At 37.2% G+C, this 14,331-nt stretch overlaps 1 pseudogene; it reads right to left on the reverse strand.

Moving 5' to 3' along the window:
* Positions 1-4,072: 4,072 nt before the first annotated feature.
* Positions 4,073-10,198, reverse strand: LOC122278522 (annotated as a pseudogene).
* Positions 10,199-14,331: the final 4,133 nt, after the last annotated feature.

Raw genomic sequence — 14,331 nt, forward strand, 5'->3', positions numbered from 1 at the left:
GGGAATCACGTATAGTTGGAAACTGTAAAATTGTTGGATTTGTGACAACTGTGATGTTTGTTTGTTGAGCTACATTTTGTTTGTAATATGCCATGTCATCCAATACCTGCTTGTCATGCATTTGTATTTTTGTAATTGATATTTGTCTGGCATGATGTTAAAATTATGCTCTGTATTGGTTGTGCTATGAAACGTTTTGGTGTAAAAAAGATCAAGAGATTAATTTGTGGGTATGTGCATATCACGACCTCAAGCCGAGATGGGATATTATCTTGATGGAACTCCTATGGTCATTTGGGAGCATATAAAATTGAGTGATGTCCCGTTAGCTGGTTGTCGGGTGACAATAGGCTCGTCCACGACAGAAACACTCTTGGTACGACTCTGTAGCCTCTCTACTGGCGAAGGATAGAGGAGTCTAGTTACGTACGTGTTGGGCAAGGAGTTAGACATCGCTCGTTGCGAAGTCACATGCATGGTCGTTAGTCATAGTGTAACAAAGAGAGCCAGAGTGCGCAAACGGTCCCTAGGGTAGACCATGTTGCACACCGTAATTAATCACTTGTTGTCTAAATGGAAATTTGACTTTTGACGTGAGTGGTTTGACTGATCTTTTTGTGTAAAACTATAAAGAATGGGGTATTTTGATCTTTTTGCACTGTTGTTGTCATTGTTTGTTGTATGCCTCGTGTTTGAAATTCTTGGTTGTAGATTGTGGTTTCTTGCTGAGATTGCGAAATCCCATGTGGTGTTTCCACTTGCGGTTCCATGAAGATTTTGGTGCATAGGATGAGTTTGAGTATTTTAGGATCGACTCCACCAGAGGAGTGATGACTTGGGATGTTTCAGTAGAGATTGAGAGATTTGATTTTACTTTTTTTTTATTCAATCAGCTTCATGACTATATTAACTTTAAGGAGAATTTTCGTTTCTTTTGTGTTGTAAACTTTAAATTTTCTGGTACTTAGCTTGAGACAGTCTTTTATTATCTATTGTGTATTTTTAACTGTACATATATTGCATATTTGCACACGCTTGCACTTGGCGATGGGGTGTGTGATTTGAAGGGGCCCTCACCCTGGTGTCTTGACTCCTACCAAATCACATGTGGGGGTCGAGGACGCCACACTCAACTAGCTCCCCACTTATTCCGAACATGTCGATCACACACACAACTCGCAATCACAACATGTTCAACACAAAAACCACACGTATCGACCCCAACCAACTTCACATATCAATCCCAAACAGCCAACATCAACCCACACAACCAATATATCAACCCAAAACAACCAACATATTCAAATCCATGTCCGACAAAAGCTACCACAATTTCTAACACGTCCAACATTTCATCAAGAGAATTACCAAAAACCAAGAGACTCTCCAAAATGAGAACCCAACAAGAAACAACACAACCCACAGTAAGTTTACGTCATTAACTGATTCTAACAAACATATAGAAATAGTGTATATTTCTAATAAATACTATTACACAAGTCAAAAAATACACAATGGTTATGAGGCTAGACGTGCTAGTCGGTGGTGTGAAACGGGGACAAAGGTGTAGACCTGCTCGCGGTGTAGCAGCTTTGCAGTGGTAGTGTGTGGTAGGGATAGTTGTGGACACTCTGTGTACAACAAAGAAAGTTTACACTCTTCGAGGCAAAGGGGAGAGAGAGAGAGAGAGAGAGAGAGAGAGAGAGAGAGAGAGAGAGAGAGAGAGGGACAAAGACATCAAGGGCTTGCTGGCTTGATGAGGGGCGATCATCAACGGCTCCTTGACTAGTGGTGGTGCATGATGGGGAAAAAATAGGGATGCCTTGCAAGAGAGATGATTCATGAATAGAGAGGAATAGGACAGAGAGAGTGAGGAGTGGCCCAAAACCCTATCGGCATCACTTAGAAAATGGGGCTCGTCTGCAACGAAAGATCGAGAAGCAAAAGTGCCAGCATACAGCACCAAAACCCTAACTAACATATGGAAGAGAGAGAGAGAGAGAGAGAGAGAGAGAGAGAGAGAGAGAGAGAGAGAGAGAGAGAGAGAGAGAGAGAGAGAGAGAGAGAGAGAGAGATGTAGAGAGAAACATTTGAGAGAGTAAATAAAGTTGTGGGTGAATGGGAAAAGAGAAATAGAGAGAAGAGAGTGACAAGGGGAAAAAATACTCACCCCAAAGGAAACAGAGTCGTTTCCTTTTGTCAGCGAGCTGGGCTTTGCGGCCTAGGCTTTCGTCAGAATCTGGATGTTACAACGATAGTGGCCTTCAGCCCTTCCATGAGATACAATAGTGGTCTCAGCTTGAAGTGCCATCATTTTGGTATCAATAGTTTACGTTTTTCTTGGCTATCCACATAATGCACAACCCTACCATGACAGTAAACATGCACAACTCTGATACAGCACACCTGCATAACCCTACCACAAGGGTAAACATGGCCTCTATTTCTGTTTTTGTTGTTGTTTAGTATGCTTGTGCCTAAGGTCTGAAAATACCACTACCATGTTTCTTAGGTGTGATACCTCTATATTATAAGTTGAGGGTAGATGGTGTATAGACATTGCTTGGGAAGAAGAAGTTCTTCCTCTTTATAAGATTCCAATGGGGTTCCAATTGTATTATTGACTAGTCTTTTCTTAATATAGGTCATGTGGTTTAAGCCTTTCATTGGGGCGTTACATTAGGAGTTGTTTATTTCTGCATTCTATAACTAGCTCATGTTTACACACTTGTATAGGTTCGCTATTTACTAAGTCAATGGACTAACTCCTTTATCCATAATTTTTTTTAGATGATTTATGGTTGTGTTAGTTAGAATAAATGATAGGTGATCATAGGATTATAAGAGAAATGTGAAATAAGTATAATGTGGCATAAGTTGATTTGTATGAGTTAAGAGAAATTTTGCTAGTGTTTAGTTTATTTTACTTTGAAAGAATTTTCAAGACATTTGATTTTGGATGACTTTTTATATTGAATTTCTTATTATTGTGGATTTCATGTTAAAGGTTTCAACCCTGGGCATGGGGCGTGACAGTTTTTTCTACATCATTCTATGTATTGAACACTGATCTGGATATGACATAAACTATTTTTATATGCACAACGTTTATATTATATAAACAGCATAATCAATTTATGTACTGACTTCATAGTTACAAGATATTTTCCTTTTAGTGTTGTTATTATTTTTCTACTGAATCTTAAAAACCACTATGGCATGAGATTACTGTTACTGTTACTAATATTGTTACTGCTTATGACCTTGGGATAAAATTTATTGAGTTAATATCATCGTAAATTTTTCTGTTCACCAATGCATTGCTTCTAAACTATTGTCTCATATTTTGCATATTAATATACACTGTTTGCTGAGTCGGTAGACACACCCATTTACATTCTATAACTTTTTAGACAAGCTTGAAAATCTATAAGGATTGTTGCTCGATTGCAACACGTGGCGGTCACCCACAATCATAAGCTGGTGCAAAGGATCAGTACCTGAGCTCATTTGGAGGACAAAATAGGTGATGCTCTCCGAATTGACGATAAACCTTTCCTCCATTAAAAAAGTGTGGATATTAAACGCAATGATTTTTTTAAAATAATTATTAAACTCCATTCTAGCTAATGCCCATCGGTTGATCATAATAATTACAGCCAACATAAACTAAGATCATGTCTACCCCGGATTTCATGAAAAAGTTATTAGGGTCAAATGAGAAGATCATGATTTGAGAAAATTGGGGTCCACAACACGATTATTCTCAAGTATTTTTAGATATTTTATTTCCAAATATTATTTACATACAACACCTTTTAATTTCAAATATTTAATTTTTTTTTATCTAATCATTATAATTTTTCTAAACTCTCATATAAAATATAAAAAATAATATTATATTTTCAAATTTCAAAAAACATTATATTCTAATAATTTTTTAATTTAAAAATATTTTTATTAAATTTTTTTTCTTGTTTTTCCAAAATCCATAAAAGCATATAAATTCAAACTCATTCACTACTATTTATAGAATATTGATATATTTATTCAAACTGGCCCTTACACTAACTGAGTAAGAACAAAAATTATATTAAGCAAATATGTGCAGGTTCTAATATCGAAAGTTTGCTACTGGTTCAATTACAAGATGACTGTTTCAAACTCTCAACAGTACAAGTCATCTATCTACCATGAACCATTGTAATAGCTAGTGACATTGTTGACATTGCTCGCTATTCGGATGCCATTTGAAGACTCTGTTTCTGGAACAACTTGAATTGCAGTGAATGCAGGTTGCTTGCGACGAGGCAGCTCAATAATCTCACTTTTTAGCATGGAAATAGCAACATGCACACTTGGCCTATCTTTAGCGAAATCTTGCACACACAACAGGCCGACATGTATACATCTCAATATTTCCATTCTAAAGCATGGTTCTGATATCACGGGATCTATTAAAAATGCAATATTGTCTGTCTCCCACATTTTCCATGCCTGTAAACATGAAACATGATTGGAATTATTTTAGTATGTTGGAGAAAAAAAATACTTGAGATTCTTCAAGTTGGATATTGATACAGCATGATCTTTTGGCAACATCTGATTCGAATATAAAAGCCATAATTTTGAGCTCGAGTATGTCATCCACTCTTCATACTACTCTCGATCAATACCAAGTTACTCAAATGGTATATACTAAAATCTTATGCGTTGTAAGCAATTGAGGTTTTCAAATAAGAGACGATAAGATAAGAGACTTACAAATCGTAAAAGACTCGTGATTTGCTCATCATAATAAAAACTAGCGTTTCTTCTTCCACTCACTATTTCAAGTAATAATACTCCAAAGCTAAAGACATCCGATTTTTCTGATAAACACCCTCCCATTGCATATTCTGGGGACATATAACCGCAGACCTCGAACAATTGAATACATATAGGTTCTGTTCTCTCCAATATTAACAATAGTATCTAATTGAATTGAGCAAACAAAGATACTTACTATGTTCCAACAACCCTTTTAGTATTGGCTTGGTCTTCATCACCTCCAAAAATCCTAGCCAATCCAAAATCTGATATTTTTGGATTTAGCTCTTCATCCAATAATATGTTACTTGCCTTTAGGTCCCTATGAATAATCCTTAATCTCGAATCCCTGTGAAGGTAGAGTAGACCTCGATAAATTCTTTCTCCACTTAAGTAACTCTCATTTGACTGGATCTAATAAATTTAATCAATAAAAATAAGAAGAAATAAAATGAGGATTAGACAAATAAATATCATATTTCAACTCCTGAAATACATAATCCCAGACTAGGATACTTGAAGATACCAACATAAGGCACCAAAATTAACTAACCAAAAAGAAATGTGTCCAAACTTTTGTTCGGCATGTATTCATAGACCAACATCTTTTCTTCTCCTTCAACGCAACTGCCAATGAGTTTAACAAGTTTCCGATGCTGAAGTTTAGAAATCACTACCACCTCATTCATAAATTCTTCTAGCCCCTGTCTTGAAGTTCTCGCAAGTCTTTTAACTGCAATTTCTTGTCCATCTAGCAATTTTTCCTATATAAACCAATCGAACACTACAACAAATGGCACCTTTCCCGGCGATTATAAATCGCCGGGAAAAGTGGAAAAATCCCCGTCATTTGCCAGCAATTTTTGAATCGCTGGCAAAGGACTTTCTGTTTTTAAATTCCTTTGGCAGCGATTTTTTAATCGTTGGCAAAAAACTTTCGATTATTAAATTCTTTTGGCAGCGATTTTCTAATCGCTGCCAAAGGAAATGGCATCGATTTTTGAATCGTTGGCAAACAACTTTCAGTTATTAAATTCCTTTGGCAGCGATTAAAAAATCGCTGGCAAAGGAGTTCCCAGCAATTAAATGAGCGCTGCCATTAAATACCCTTTTTAGTTTTATCAGCCTATTCCCCGTGAAAAAATAGCCTTTTCCGACGACTTTTAATCGCCGCAAAGAGTATTTTGAAAAAAAAAAAAAAATTATAATACAGGTGAACCTATATGGCTGTCATAGCCTAAAACACACAACATCCATATCATACAATTAAATCAACCTATTATATCTTATAAATTCATTAAAATCTATATTCATTCCGGGTGGTTCAAGACCATATATATATATAGTTCTTCTTGTGTTACTGCATGCTATTTTTTTGCACTCTTTCCCTGTATAAAGGCCACTGATTAATTGATTAGTCAAGATCACAACCTTTTAATCTTCTTTTTAAATGATCAGCATCCTGACAAAATCTACTTTTTAATACTCTTATTGTTAAAGAAGGCTTCTTGTGAGGAATTGTACAACTGTAGTTAGAAAAAGAGTTTAAGGATTCTCATGCTTCAAGTATAGAGTTATTATATATTCTAAAATCTTTCAGACACAATTGTCTAGCAGTATTGTAATATATATAAAATTCCAGACTTGATTTATAAAGTTGGAATCCAGAACATAATATAAAAGAGCATTCATTAAAGCATAAAGTGAAATTTAAAAAGAAAAAAAAAAGAATAGATAAACATACTGAGTGATGAGAATGATCTATCTCATCGAAGTATGGCAAAGCAGCCATGCTCGAATAAGTAGGTTGAATTCCATAATAAAACTAGCATCCATGAGAAGTGACAAAAAGGATATAAAATAAGACAACATATGGAAGAAAAAGAGTACCTTTCACAGCGATATTATTCGTTCTGTAGCTCCACACCAGCACAGATAAGAAATTGGACAATTATATGTAACTAGCAAGCTAAAAACTTTTAAACAGAAAAAGTAAAGAAACGTGATTTAAGGAGGTACACACACATGACAACATGCAACAACAAAACAAATCTACATGCATTTGATCTTGTCTAGATCAACACATATGGTGAGAATAATTAAAAAGAAGAGCTTGTGAAAACATGTAGCCAGTTATTGTGTGCATGTCTGTGTACACATAAATATATTCATATATATATAAATATATATGTATTCGGTGTTTTTCAAATCTTTCATGACTGTCAACAGGGCATGTAATTAAAGACTTAAAACATGTTTTCTTTACCTGAAAATTTAAGGAAAATGAGAAAAAGGAGAGGCAAAATAACAATTGTCACAGAAAAAGGAGGTGGGGATCAGAGAGAAGGACAATATAGCTAGGAGAGAAATCCTGAAGATCAAGTTTCAAGTCATCGCATATATATGCACTTAGAGATCCTAGCTAGCTTTTTAGTGTCCAATTTCGCAATTTAACTTGAATATATATATATATATATATAGGACGTATCTCGATCTATTAATAAGCCCTCAGGACTAGATTCAGGGCCAAAATAATGAATCTAGGATTCCATCTTTGCCACTACAACAAAAACTACTCCGTAGGGAGGAACCTTATTGTTAAAAAAACAGAGAAATGCACTAAAAACCGAGAGAGGTTAAGATCTGTGATGAGTGAATTTGTGAGTGAAAAACTGAAGTGAGTGTTGCGTGAGCAGAGGAGAAATGGGAGGGAGCTTACTGCTGTGAGAGATTGTCAGCAGCAACCCAAAATGGCATTGCAAAAATCCCCAAAACCCACGGACTGCACAAATGAAATTCATTTCATAGAAATTTCATGAGAGTGGAAATTAACTTGAAGTTAATGTGGGTGTGTTCGTGAGAAGCAGAGAAGGAGAAGGGCCCTACCACCGATCGGCAACTCAGAACTCCAAGAACTCCCATAACGTGCGCAGCACCAAACCCACAAGAAATCTGCAATGGAGAGAGAGAGAGGGTCTACTGTGAAGGCTGTAGGGTTCGAAGTCAGAGGGTAGAATGAGTAAGAGAGAGAGAGAGAGAGTGTGTGAGAAAGAGATACGAAGATGAGCAACGTGCGAGAGAGGAAGAGGCCGATCGAGTCTGGTTCAGCTTTTGTGGGAGTAAAATGGAGTGGGGGTGGTGATCGAAAATGGAGATGAAATTGGCTGAAATGGGTGGAGTCCGTGCTCATGCAATTTTGGAGAAGGGAGGAATGGAGAGAAAGGAGAAGGAAAGAAATTGGGGGGGGGGGGGGGGGGGGGAAGGGGGAGAATAAAAGTCTAGTTTTTGCGCCTACACATGATGTTCGACGTTGTTTGGAAAGCTGGGAAAAAAGAAAATTTCCCAGCGATTAATCATCATTGCAAAAGTCTTGATTAATGGTTCAGATAATGATTGCTTATATTTGATTTTAATACTTGTGGCGATTAAAAAATCGCTGCAAAAAGATATTTTTTCTAACAATATTTTTTACAACGATATAAAAATCGCTGGAATAGACCAAATTTCTTGTAGTGGAATGACTATACAATCAAGCTATTAAGCAATAAGACTCTACGAGGTGCAACCATTACCCAATAAACTGGACCAAATCCACCCAGTCCAAGCTTCTTAGATTGATTAAAGTTGTTTGTGGCACTTGCCAGCTCCTCACGACTAAGTATCGGTAGCTCCTCAAGTTTGTCTTTGTTCATGCTGACTGCAAGATTTCCATCACCATGAACTTTTAGATATATTCCTCTTATTTTGAGCAATTAAATTTCATTAGTTTCTTTTTCTTTGATGGTTTAGCCATCTATAAATAACTAACTTGAAGGAATGTGCATTATACCTTTTCGTTTAGCCATCCACTGGTATAAAAAGAAAGTGCAAATGGCGGTGAACACTGATCCTATGACCACTGGGACAGTGATGATTACTTTCAATTCTCCCTTTTTATCTGCCAAGGAGTTCATAGCTTAGGAAGTTGGTCAGTTATTCGAGTTAGGGTGAAATACAATTTTGATTTGTTTGGAGCACATATTAAAACAAGCCATTTGATCAGCCACAAATACATGAATCGAAGCGTAATATAAACTTAATTTGAAAAGAAAAAATAATCAACCCACCAAGTTTTGAATGGGCCACACGAACATAAAGATCAACTCCTCCAGTTGAAAACTTTTGTGAGTCTATCAAGTCACTACTCCTTGACATACACCCAATGCCAGATTCATATGCGTAAGCTATACAAGAACAAGTCTCCAGACACTGGTATCTACATTCATCCTCAACAGTAGAGGACCAATTTGCAAAGTCTGGCGTTTTCATCATCTTCACTCTCAAAAACCCATCCTTGTCGCCTTCTTCACCACTAGTACTGTTCACCATTGTACACTGCAAGGGCGTCCTCCTCACACACCAGCTAGTCCAATTTCTTCCATTCCATTCTTCTATATTCTTTGCCTCAAACCCCTCTAAACGGCTGCAAATTGGTGAATTTTGAGAGTTACAATTTCCAAATGCCCCACACTTACCATAATATCGCATTCTGACATCAAAGATGACCACGTGACCACCCAATCCTTCCCATTAATGATTCTAATTTCCTCTAGATTTCCTTCGGAACTCAAGGTACAATGTAATAACATGACTTGTTTGAAAAATCAAAAGTAAAATAGAATGTTCCTTCTTTGTCATCCACTAGACTAAATCCATCAAGATATAGAGAATACATGGTCGGTATTCCAATAAATATTCGACTGTTCCATGGACCACTACGCCAATAGGGTTTGCTGTCATTCCAAATGAACATTTCAGGAAGATTGAAAAGGTAAATACTTGCAAAAAAGGCTCCAACGGATGGATCAAAAGGCCTCTTCCATGACGTTAGCTGCACATTCTTGCTTGTTATTGTATCAGTAATCATTTTCATATTTGGCAGTAATGAATCAGAAGGATGTTGGAAACTCTCCCGTAGGATTGAACCGGTATTGTTTTCTTTCAAGACGAGGTTCTCGGAATCTAAAAGCTGCGCACTTGGATTGGAAACTGAATTTGTGACATTTGATGACCAAATAATCTTCTTTTCTTCATCCAATACCACTAGATTGCCATCTTCGGATATGGTACGAATCCCAGAGGAAGTCTTGAGGGGCCTATCTCTATTAGCAACCCATACGACATGAGACTCAGAAAGTTTAGCATACCATATCCCAACATACCGATAGCTTGAATTTCTAGGGCTAAAAAATCCCAGTTTAAAGTCACCGCCACTGGAAATTTTGATTTCAGGGTCTTTGATGAATTGAAGTGCTGTGATAGTGTCAACGGCACATCCAAACTCCAAACAAGAGAAAGATATCAAGAGTACTAGGAGATTTGACAAGTTTTTGGTTCGAGCGAGTCCCATAACTTGTCGGATCGATGTTTCTTGTTTGTGAAAGTGAAGAAGTCGACTTTGGATGCCCAAATCCATTGTTTTTTTTCTTATATGGAAATATGCTTCATTGCATTCATTCAGTAAACGAAGTTACAACTATGACTTATAAGTCAGAGACTGGATGGCCCCTTCAACCTCCAACGAGACGGAATGTGGAGACAATTACTATGAACAAAAAGTCCAATAGCATATATCTATACTAAAAACTAAATAAACAGACAACCCACAAAACAAAAACCAACAAAAACAACCCAACCACAAGCACGGCATGAACTCCAACCGCACGAGCACCCAACTTGCGTACAGACCACAACAACCTCCACAGCGAAGGCCGGCTGTAACATCGCCCGCTACTCTTAGCTCTTTGCCTCATATTGCGACCGCTCAATAGCTCTTCACCTCACCGTGGACTTCAAATGAAAAGAATAGAACACCAAAACAAACAGAAAACACAGTAGCAGAGGCCGTGAAAATCTAAATTAAGAAAAAACACTAACAGATCAACTAAACGTATAGACAGAAGACAAAAAATAGAGGCTGTGGTGCAAGAGTAGGAGGAGAGTCGACGGTCAAACTATGCTTTCCTAGAGTCTGGAGTCCCAGAAAAGCTAAGTTTTGAATCTGTCGGTGGCTCCCTGACGGCCACACTCTGGAGCATTCGAGATTTCGTCCCGTGCGCGTGGGCTACGCGCCACTCTGTTTGGCGCCGTGTTCGGTGGACTTGAAGATCGGTGGCTGGCCAACATCCTGGTGGGGTGCGTGTTGGGGGACGGCGGTTAGAAAGCAACCCGGTCGGCACTCCTTTCTTTTTTCTGCATTTTGTGTTTTTTTCCATCCAAATCCATTGTTGATTTGCTACTTCTTATCTTCATACTTCTGATGTAGCTGGGCTTGACATCTTCATACTCGTCTACGTATATTATTTGCATAAAATTTTAATATATCATTATCCTGTTTTGAACCCTTCAAATTATTTCAAACTTGAACAAATTTGCAGTGACATTATTTGAGAGCAAAACAGTAATATTTTAATTACACAAGTATAAATCCAGTTTATAAATGCGGTGGTTATTTAGCGCTGTCTATATGGCTCATCGATTTCCAACTTGTTTGCATATTTTATTATTAGGATTTTTTTAACCTTATCAAAAGCCACCAAAAGTCATGAATCATTGAAAATTGGGGTATCGCCAAATACTTAATTGTAATAATATCATTGTATATTCATCATCGTGATCAGGAGTTTTTTCTTCACCGCACAGGATCGATACTCAATCTATATTCATGTGATATTTGTGGGTTTTACTTAAATATTTTGGTCTAATCTATATTATAATATAATTGAACGCGACCTTCATATTATAATCTAACAATAAACAAATCGAGTTTAAAAGTATATTAGGAAAATGTCAAAGATAATTGGCGTTTGAATTTTTTTTTTTTTTTTAACTATGAGTTTCATAACAAATAGATAATTTGATTTTTTTTTTTTTTTGTCGGTTCGAAATTCGTGACAGGAAAAACACTGTCACTAAAAGTGACTTTTTGGGGCGTTTCTTGGAAACTGTCAAGAAATATTGACGAATTTTGTATAACGTTCGAACAGTAAGATACTAAGTCCAAACTATTGTTTTCGTGATGTTTTTGCCAAAATATAGGAAAAATGCTATTCAAATTCTACATTCATCCTCGAAAGCAGATGACCAATTTGCCAAACTTGGCATTTTCATCATCTTCACACGTTTGCTCAGTCACTGCTCAGTCCCATACAATGGAAGGGTGTCCTCTATTATCACACGAAATAGAAAAGGAGAATGAAGAAGGACATTCTGAACAAGCACACAATGATATGCAGAAAATACCATGCAGCAAACAAGTTGGTGTAAAGCAAGATGCAGCAGCTGAAAAGCATAAAGCACAAAACAGAAAAGTAAAGCAACAGAGAAGCATAAAAGCACACATCAACAGCTAATTAAGAGTGCACACAATTGCAAATGAAGTGATGTAAAGCAGTGTCTTAGGTTGTCATGAAAAGCCATGTCCTAGATTACTTGTAAATCAGTAGAAAATGAAAAGTTAATTTTAGGACTCTTCCTCTTTAGTTTTTCTGTTTTCTGTAATGTATATATACTTGTAACAGAACTTGTATTCGAGTAAATGAATGAGATTTCCAATAGCCTTCTCTTCCATCTGAAGCTATATTCTTTTCTCATATCTCCCTTCCACCTTCTGTTTTCACAAGTGCTACTCTGTACCTTACTTTCTTACATCCTCCTTACACATCCACTTGTCAATTTTTTCTATTCCATTCTTCTATATTATTTGGTTCAAGGCCCTTTAAAGTTTAAATAGCTGCAAATTGGTGAATTATGTAAATTACAACTTCCGAATGCACCACACTTGCCATAAACGTCACAGTACTCAGATGTCCAAGATGACCATCCGAACCACCAATCCTTCCCATCAAAGGAATAAGTTTCCAATAGGTTTCCTTCAGCATTCAAGATGTAATGTGTGACACCTGGTCCAGTGCGAGACAGTTTTAAAGAATTTCTGGATTTTCTTTATATGTGCGAAATGTCTATTTGAGTTTTCAAATATATATATATATATATATTTTATTCTTTCAAATAAACTAAAATCTCTCTTTTGGAGATTTCATTCGGTTTCTTTTGTTTTTTTTTTTCTCAAGTTAAAAATCTTTTATGGGCTGAGATGATTTTTGACCAAGTTGCTTTATTTTTTAAGTTTGAGTCAAGGTCCAAAATTGAAGAAAGAGTCCATTTATTTATTTAATTTCATCACTTTATTTTCACGTATTGCACAAGTTCATGCACAACCCCTATACACTCCACTTCATGCACCCGCGCTTCGATCACGTCCGTTTTCCTCTTCATACATGTCTCTCTTTCTTCATCACTCGGATTTTTCATTGGTCCTTATATAGAAGACTCATTACGCACATAAGAAACCTGCCCAAGAATCTCGGAGAGAAAGCCCAAACCATTGATCACGTTACACATCGGTTTCATTCATGGCAACAGCTTGCTTAGGATATGTACATTCATGTTGTGCAGTTTTTCTCCCTCTCTTTTTCCTCTAGGGTTTTCCCGTTCATCTCTATAAATACATGCATGTTTTCTCGCCTGCTTGTAGATATTGCCGCAGCCTTGAGTTGCCATGGAAAGTCTCCTCCACATAGTGTCGCTCACCACCATGGCTCCTCCCTAGAATAACCGATAAAAGGCATTGTACACTACCATGAAAATAACCCAGCCACCGTGTTTGCTCCACACTCACAGTATCACCACCACAAGCTGCCAACCAAACATCCGTTGACCCATACTCCTCAGTCGTCCAACACCGACGCACTGCCTCACTCATCACCGAAGCACCTTTGTTTTGGTTCTCAAAAACAAGGCAACCCATCCAACTACCATAGATTGCACCATGAGCCGTCTCACGTCCACTCAACTTCACAGGTCGCCACTCTCAGGAGCTTGGTCACTGGAAGAACACGGCCAATGCTCCACCCATAGCCACGACTATCACATCTCGGTAAGTACCCAACGTCTTCCCCGTTTCTCTCCCTCATGCCATGTTCTCTGTTCTCTCTTATCTTTCTCTCCATTTGCTCTATATCTCTCTCTCAGCACTTTCTCTCTCCCTCCCACAGTGCACAACCACTGCCCAGCCCCTGCTCAGCCGCACACCTCCTTCTCTCTCGGTATGGAAATCTCCTCTTGATGGCTCGGGTTGGTCTCAGTTTGTAGTTTCAGAGAGTTTTATTCTTATTTGCTCCCAGCCCTAAAGAACCCAATCATGGTTTGATCAATCCCTGGAATACCCTTGTCGGCAGGTTCTACCTTGGCCATATTTTGGGCTCCTTTTTTTTGGTTAAAAACACCTTGTATGTGCTTTGTTTTAAATACAATATTTTATAAAGAAAATAAATAGGTTTGTAAATTGTGTTGTTGGTATTTTATTATTATTTTTTAGATAAATTGAATATCTGAAGCAAATAGTGAGCATATGGTTTTATTTTGAACACTTTAAATTTGATTAAGTCTATTTTTATTCAATGTTGATTTTACTAGTACTTA

The sequence above is a fragment of the Carya illinoinensis genome, chromosome 10, assembly GCF_018687715.1.
Source record: "Carya illinoinensis cultivar Pawnee chromosome 10, C.illinoinensisPawnee_v1, whole genome shotgun sequence".
NCBI lineage: Eukaryota > Viridiplantae > Streptophyta > Magnoliopsida > Fagales > Juglandaceae > Carya > Carya illinoinensis.